General features: G+C 37.2%; 1 protein-coding gene across 1 annotated transcript in view; it reads left to right on the top strand.

The window, feature by feature from the left end:
- The first annotated feature begins 393 nt into the window (after positions 1 to 393).
- The window catches only part of LOC127874162 (TPR repeat-containing protein DDB_G0287407-like), a 76,290-nt gene continuing 67,614 nt past the window's right edge, over positions 394 to 9,069 (top strand). The window contains exon 1 of the mRNA XM_052418353.1: positions 394 to 516. The gene's annotated coding sequence lies outside the window, so the exon portion shown is untranslated. The remainder of the gene's footprint in view (positions 517 to 9,069) is intronic.

Below are 9,069 nucleotides of genomic sequence, written 5' to 3'. Positions count from 1 at the left end.
CCGCTTTCATGGAATTTTTAGTTTCAATGAAGTCCCTGCTAACCAAAAATCAAGTTTAGGCGGAAAGTGTCGTCTCTGATTAGCCTGTGCGGACTGCACAGGCTAATCTGGGATGACACTTTACGCACATGAATTATGCCCAGTTTTCTCAGAACGCGGCTTATTTATATGGTGAGTTAAAGCAATAACAGTATGAATGATGTATTGTCGCATTTGGGCACTGAACAAATCGATGTTGAAGTGTTCCCAATTACTCCTACAATCGAATAAATCTGATGTTATGTCATATCGTGGGTCATTGCCAAATGGGCATTCAATATACAACGACCTTGAATGAGTGTGTAATGAATATGGTAGAGAATAGCCGGAGTCTAGTTCGGTGCAGTTTTTCTTGCCTGGTTCCATTATTGTTGTTAAATTATCCCGAAAGTGCCGGGTGAAAAAATGTCTTCTTCACAGTCGATGGGTAAATTTATGCGACTCAAATGGTCGTGTCATCGGACATTTATTTGATAAGTAAGGCACTGTTTGAGCTAACAAGCTTTTAAATAAAAGGACAAGTATATCCGATGTTGCAGCTTATCTGAATGTTGCCCTGAACAAGGGTTTTGGGGCTTTACAAGCCAAATGCATGGAGCATTTTTGTGTGATTTCTGGATAAAACTAGTTCCTTGTTAGTGAATGTTTCTATGGACTTATTAAGGATATTGTTTTTGTTATTTCTACGAAAAAAATATATGTTTATAATCAGGAGCAGGTAGATGTGATGTTGTGTTTTATGCATTTTGCTGTGCGATTAATTGTCAATTATTTATTAGGTTATATAGTCCGTACTCTATTTGCAATAATTAGGCTGAGAGTTGCCATGCACTCTCTCTTGTCCATGGGTGCAAAAAATTATCAACAATTCAAAGGTTAATGAACACTGAAACTGCAAGAGCTTATTAAAATTTACCTATCTAAATAAACTCCTCCAAATGGTACAGTCGGTCGGGTAGTTCCGGATCACTAGCGTAAATAATGGTGTTATTATTTTATACAGAAAGCAATTGCTTTCAAAATACTTGGATTGTTGAGGAAAACTATTTCATCTTTCAGGCCATATTAATTTATTAATACTTACCACTACAGTCTTCGAAATTAGCTTTGAAAAGTTACATGCCAGTCGGGCCAGTTACTTAAGAATTTTTACATGCCCAACATATTTTTTACATGCCCAAACTTTTTAAACCAAAATTATAACAAATCACAACATTTTAACACTTACATTCTACACATAGTAAAGCAGAACATTTGTTTCAATAGTAGTGAATACAACTACATCTAATCAGTCACTAGAATTAAGACAGTCGATCGTTACACCAGTGCTCTTGAAAAGAGCGTTCTTTGGTGTCCTCGTACTATTTCTTGGCTTCCTTTTTCTCTAAATCATTGTCAATTTTCTATTTTGGAAGTGCTTTATCGGGCTTAGCCCCATCAACATACCCAAGATACTGCATAGCCTCTATGTCGACAATGACATTTGTTTACATTGACAAAAACGGAAGCGTATTACTTGATTGAAATGATCGGTTCAAAAATCATCTTCTCGATTAATGTCTAGAGAAACCGTCGATAAGAACCGAATGTGACCGACCTGCATCGGTCAAAAACAATAACGATGACGTGTGCAAGCAGGTGTGTGTTGTTAAACCAATCTAATTTCATTGTTTTACAACTTACGGCAAGGTGTTTGTTCGCAAAATTGAAAAATAGATCTGCAAATATCAAGAACCGCTTACGATTTTTTTTATAAACTGTCAATTGGCTTCAATAATTTACATGCTCGGCGGGCCACAAACGTGAATTTTTGTATGTGCCCGGCAGTAATTTTGCTCGACACGGGCGATCGGGCGTGTGCTAATTTCGAAGACTGCCACTACATTTCTGATGCCAATTTGAACTTATTCACTTGCATAAAGTCGGCTAGTTCTGAATCAAGTGTGGTAATTTCGGATCACTCGGAGTATTTGGAAGATGTAGGTCAGATAGCTTCTTGGGAAATAACATTGTATGATAACATTTAACAACAATAGAATCACAATAATGTAAAACATGTATGAAAATATGACATATATGCCTATGACTAGAACATTTTATGCATGACTAGAAAATATTGTTATAACTAAGGTCCTAAAAAATACAGAACTTTATATAAATGTATTTATAACAAGAGATGTGTTTGTCAGGAATACAATGCCCCCTATTGCGCCGCTCTGATTTTTAGCTCATCTATTTAAAAAAAATAAATTATGAGCTATTGTCATCACCTTGGCGTCTGCTTCGGCGTCCGGTTAAGTTTTGCGTTTAGGTCCTCTTTTCTCAGAAAGTATCAATGCTATTGCATTCAAACTTGGTACACTTACTTCCTATCATTAGGGGACTGTGCAGGCAAAGTTAGATAACTCTGGCGTGCATTTTGACAGAATTATGTGCCCTTTTTATACTTAGAAAATTGAAAATTTTGGTTAAGTTTTGTGTTTAGGTCCATTATATTCCTTAAGTATCAAAGCTATTGCTTTCATACTTGCAACACTTACTAACTATCATAAGGGGACTGTGCAGGCAAAGTTATGTAACTCTGACTGGCATTTTGACAGAATTATGGGCCCTTTTTATACTTAGATAATTGAAAATTTGGTTAAGTTTTGTGTTTATGTCCACTTTATTCCTACAGTATCAAAGCTGTTGCTTTCATACTTGCAACACTTATTAACTATCATAAGGGGACTGTGCAGGCAAAGTGATGTAACTCTGACTGGCATTTGGACGGAATTATGGGCCCTTTATACTTAGTTAATTGAAAATTTGGTAAAGTTTTGTGTTTTGGTCCACTGTACCCCTAAAGTATCATAGATATTGCTTTCATACTTGAAACACTCGCAAACTGTCATAAGGGTACAGTAAAAGGGCAAGTTGCATAACTCTGGTTGTCATCTTTACGGAATTATGGCCCTTTTTTGACTTTGAATATATGGTTAAATTTTGTGTTTCGATCCACTTTACTTCCTAAGTATCAAGGCTATTGCTTTCAAACTTCAAATACTTTCATGCTATCATGAGGTTACTGTACCTGGCAAGTTGAATTTTACCTTGACCTTTGAATGACCTTGACTCTCAAGGTCAAATTATTAAAATTGATAAAATTGCCATAACTGCTTTATTTATGATTAGATTTGATTGATACTTTGACAAAACAACTCTTACCTGACATACCACAACAGTGCCCCAGATAAGCTGCGTATCTGCGTCTTTCACCCTATTTAATTGCTTAACAACGCAAAGAAACACAATATCATGCATATTTAAAACGCAACAGGTTTTACTTATATGCAAATTCGTCAAATTGGATGCGTACAATACAATAGCTTCGATCGAAAATGCTTTGCTCATTTTCGGTATTTTCTCATTGGAATTATTTTCGTAATGCGGCGACGCTTTCATTCAGCATGCGCCTGGATGACGGAGCAGGAAAAGTCAAAGTTATCTAAACGCTCTGCGGTCTAGATTTCATTGTTGAATAAAGCGTCTGACCAAATTATTGACGACGACATACATGCGTTTTAAATCTGACTTAATCCGTCATTCATTGTGCATGTCTTTGTAAAGCGTCTGTACTTTCAGCTTGTATTACGATGCGAAATAAAATGTCTAAGAGAGGTCGAAAGATGTCCGCGATTGTTGCGCCAATGTATCAGTCGATCGCAAACGTTTCAAACCAAGAAAGCAAAATCCCATAAGTGCCGATTCATTCATGTTATCATTTTTTTAAGTTTAAACTTTATATTATGCACAGTTTCAAGGATTAAAGATGTTATGAAACATCAGTTTATTAAAGTTAATGATGAAAGTTTACAGTTTTATTGAATCAATACAAGTGTGCAGCTTCAACAGAAGTAAAGCGGCACTGGTTTTATGGTATAGATTTTTATATCTCATATAACCCTATTTCAAGAATGAAATCACCCTATTTATAAAAATCAATGGGTGAAAACCCTAATTCCCAAATAATTATCTGGGGCACTGCCACAATAGACTCCACCCAAACCATCCCCCACGCCCTCCCCCCCCCCCCCCCCCCCCCCCTCTTCAATTTTTTTTTTTTTTTAATATCATCTCACAAATGACCACCACACCCTCACACTATACCCCCCCACCCCCCAATTTTTTTTAAACAGTTAAAAAACCACAAATATTTATTTTTATAATTTTATTTTTGAAATACCGTCCAACAACCATCGCACTGAGAATCTAAAATAATTTTCTTTTTCCGCATTTTTGGAAGATAGCGTAATAAATGACCACACTATACACACCTCTTCACTCCACCCCTCCCTCTTTTGTGATTGAAATTGAGAGTCCCTTCACCTTTAAAAAAGAAAAGATGAGGGGTCTGCACCCGCAAGGCGGTGCTCTTGTTTTATCATATGGCAGGTACAGATAATTTTCTCCCTTTTCTGGCCGTACCGATACGCCTGCGTCAGCGCGCAGGGTTTTTTTTTACTAAGAAAGTGACGCCGATATTCGGCGTCTTCCCCTACCAGAATTTTTCCACTAAAAATACCATTTCCCCTCGAAAAAAAAAAAATTCACCAAAATATAATATTTTACCCTCAAAGAAATATTTTTTTCTTTTGGGAAGTCTACACTTATGCAATTTGTACCATGTACAACGATCTCGCTCTCTCTCTGCCGACGAACACTCAAATCTGGGAATCCCAGTGATTCTATATATAGCTCTTAAATTACCTCATGGAAACCGGGCAACTAATCGTATTAATAATGTGACTATTTTACTGGATTCCGGTCTTGCGCGAGAAGGGTGTTTCGTAAATTAATTACCGGAAACCAGTCGAATTTTCATCCGGGTTATGTGAAAGCCAAAATATAAACGTTAAAACAGAACAAAGTCTCACAATTGGCGTTCATACACGAACAAAATAAAACGTTCGGACTCAGAAAATATTAATTGCGTTGACGCATTTTTTAAGAATGAATCATCAAAACCGTTGAAACCCAGCAGGATTCGGAGGTACATGTAATCAACATTGATTAATACTGTCGGATTATTTGAAAGTGAAAGTAGACAATCGGCAGCTGCCGCACCTTTCCCTTCCAATACTGTAGCAGATCTAGATCGTCAACCCATTCATCATGAAATTTAAATCATAAAATTGACATCGTTCCCCGGCCCCAGTTGAAAACATTTCCCATTATTAGATCTACACCTGCAACTTTATTTAGGACTTTGACTCTAATATCACACTTGTTCATGTGTTTAAGAACAAAAAGGTCAGAGACATGCCTCTCTTTCTAAAAAAAACCTGAAGTCTGTAGATGAGTTATAGACATTCAAATGAACAGTTTTTATTTTTTTCCCCAAATATGTCTCTTTCGCGCTCGATTTTCCCCTTTTACCCAGCGTCCAGCGTCTTCCCCTTTTTCTAAAAAAAACCCCTGGCGCGGAATGATTTGTTGGTCTCTAACCTAACGGCGCTTTTCGTTAATTTAAATTACTGAAAAGTTGTAGACTGTGTTCATATATTATTGTCTATTCTGTCGCGTGATTTCCTGTAACTTGTAAATCTGTCAAAAAGAATATGTCTGCGCGCAATGGAATGCCGGCTTATCCGAAAGCGGTTCAAAACAACTTTTTGTTGTCACATAATGACTACATACGGTGTCGTCTAACCATCCTGACATTAAATCTGTAAACCCAGAAAAGACATTGTCGCCCCGATATTAAACGATTTGATTGCATTTGTGGCTTAAAACGTTAGAAAACAAGATGGGAAACGGATGAGACTGTGAAATAAGTGTTCATTTACTTAGCTTACTAGTTGGCTTGTGTTTTCTTGTGAAGAAAAATGAAGAAATAGTATTAGTCATGAGTTTTAATGTGTAGTTGTATTTGCATCATTATTCAGAATGGAAAAATCTTATACAGTAACTGTTTAAGAAGCTACATATATTTATTATTATTGCTGCAATGTTTTCTAACGTTTTACGCCACCGATGCAATCAAATCGTTTAATATCGGGGCGACAATGTCTTTTTCTGGGTTTACAGATTTAATGTCAGGATGGTTAGAAGACACCGTATGTAGTCATTACAGTACAGCCAACGCGGCGCAAACATAATCCGCGGCTACGCCACGGCCAGATTATAAGTACACGGCGGCCAAATCGTGTGTTCACGCGGCGTATCGCCATGGCACTCAGCATCGATCCGCGTAACGACGCCGAGTCTGTATTAACCTCGCGTACTTTCGTGGAGTAAATCCGCCGCATACGTACGCGGCGGATGGAGTGAAAAGATATCCATACATGTATGTGTAGCATAGAAACCAAGATTTACGCTGGTTTCATAATTATTATTTTCACGTTTTAATAAGCGATATGACATGTTATGCGCTTTAACAAATTATCGTTGAATTAATTACGCGCAACTGTTAATGTTTCCTTTGATTATCAAATTATCATTATTAAATTGGTAATCCGAAACACACTTCCGAATTTTAATGCTAACTTGACCTTTGGCAAATTCTAGCGTCAAATAAACAGTGCTTAAATATCCTTTGTTTCATAAAAAGCGCGCGAAAATTATGCAGACATGTAAAACGTCGTTTGGAAAGTGTGGGTGTATTTTGTGTTGTATAAATACATGAACATCACGTCAGGCGTAAATCGCGTGTTCATTGGGGAAAAAAAACGCCCCGATTAGACGTTATTTCATCATTTATAAATAGTAACAAATTCCAAAATGTATTTGATACTTAAAGAAATATGGAGGATGTTTGTGTAGCGTAAATATTTACCAGCATTTGCTTTAAAACTGGAACATACATGTACGGGATTATCGGGTAATTAGTAGCGATATTAACTGTATAATATGAACAAAATAAAACGTGTTTATAAACGCATATTCAAACAATAGTTATAATAAGCTGATAATTAACAAAACAACAAATACGTCTTCACCGTCTTGTTATTGATGTGGCTTCAAACTGCTGATTTTCTCAGCTTAAATATAATAGCAAAATCAACGTGCAATTAATTTATAAATCCACCATATGCTGGAGCCTTGACCACTTGTATGTGCGAAAACATAATTACGTGACCTTGTTTATGTGTGAAATACATACACTACGGGCGCGAAACAAACTTAATTGGCCACACACATTAACTTTACTTACATGTATATGCTAATACAATCCCCGCACAATAAATTTATTATGATTTTAATTATTATTATAATTGTTCTTTCAAAATTTGTTAACTACATGTAACTAATAATTTTAAAAAGATCTTTTATTTCATGATGCGCATCGACTCTGCATTATGTCGCGGATCGCGGCATGCCTCGGCGGACAGATGCGAAGCTTCGCGGCGCAATGCGACTTGCCGCCGCATACTGACGCGGCTTCAACGACTGACGCGGCATCGACTCGTTTCGCCTTGCCGCCGCGGATCGCGAAATACGTTTGTTCCGCGTTGGCTGTACTGTATATGACAACAAAGTGTTGTTTTGAGCCGCTTTCTGTTAAGCCGGCATTCAATTGCGCGCAGACATATCGTTTTTGACGGATTTACAAGTTACAGGAAATGACGCGACAGAATAGACAATAATATATGAATCCAGTCTACAACTTTTCGGTAATTTAAATTAACAAAAAGCGCCGTTAGGTTAGAGACCAACAAATCACGCCGCGCTGACGCAGACGTATCGGTACAGCCAGATTTTTTTCGTAAATGCGTAAAATGGATACTAATGTCGTAATTGTACGTCCAGTTTATAAAAATAAATGCGTAAATCTTCATGAAAAAGGCGTATTTACGGCTGTACGGCCCTTATCTGGAGCTCTGACGACTGTGATAGTTACCGAAGCGTGATTTTTAATGAAAACACCGTTGAAATAAGAAGCAAAACTTTGTTATTGCTTGAAATTGATCACATTTTCCAAGAATCACAGTTGTATTTATATGTCAATATCCTTGAGACTAATATTTTAATTAAATCATAGAGTTGATTCGGAACTACCCGAGATCCGGAACTACCCGATCGACTGTACTATTTAAGCAAGAAATAATTGATTTGCATTGACTAAGGTTTTGTTTTGTACGCTGTATCTGCCATATTGGAAAATTGACCCAATATAGGTCAGGTCGCATTACACCAATATTTTGTACATCGCGTTATGTGTTGGAGCCAAAAAGTCGATAACGATGTGGTATTCGATACAGAATACACTGTTTCAAATTTAAACATAACAATGTCAACGAGAAAAGTGTGTTGAAACATCGTCGTGTTTTTATCGGATGCATGCAAATGATAACATCCGTAGGTTTCCATTCAGGTAAATTTAACATGGTTATGAAGTTAATTCATTATTTTCCTCAATTTGTCTCGAACGACGTCTGTAACTCTGTTTAGTGAAGGGCACGGAATCGCTGCGCTGAACTGCACCCATGTTTATGAAGGAGTGCATATGGACTGCCAGAGCCGCCATAGCAAAAATTATCAAAGGTTCTGGGAGTCCGTTTATATGGACTAGTCCGTACTCCTATTTCCGGTGTACCCGAATTACCGGTGATGTTTGTAAATACGCTACTACGTCACAGCACGCGCATTTTCATTTACAACTTCCGTTGGAGACTGTTTACTATTTTTGCCGGAAGCTGTCAAAACGAAAAATCCTCTAAATATTGTCTTTTCTTGAGGTAAGTAGGAATTAAAACACGAATGCCCATGTATTTTGTAAAGTCCGTCTGCAAAGGTTTACTTAGTAGACAACAGGTGCGCGTTTCCATAACCCTGATGTACATATCTCCTCTTTGCATTACTGAGCGAAACTTCTCAATATATGTATCCCGGAAAAAGCAACTTTTTCGAAAAACCCACTAATCTGCTGGTACAAATAAACATGACCCATTTTACTCCTTTCAAAATCACAAACCGTATCAACCGTTATTATTTAAAGGAAGCTATCATTGGTTGATATAATGGACCAGCGTTGTTTGTACCGGGGTG

The sequence above is a fragment of the Dreissena polymorpha genome, chromosome 3 (genome assembly GCF_020536995.1).
Source record: "Dreissena polymorpha isolate Duluth1 chromosome 3, UMN_Dpol_1.0, whole genome shotgun sequence".
Lineage (NCBI taxonomy): Eukaryota > Metazoa > Mollusca > Bivalvia > Myida > Dreissenidae > Dreissena > Dreissena polymorpha.
The sequence above is the reverse complement of the archived record's forward strand: the minus strand, read 5'-3'. Positions and strand labels throughout refer to the sequence as shown.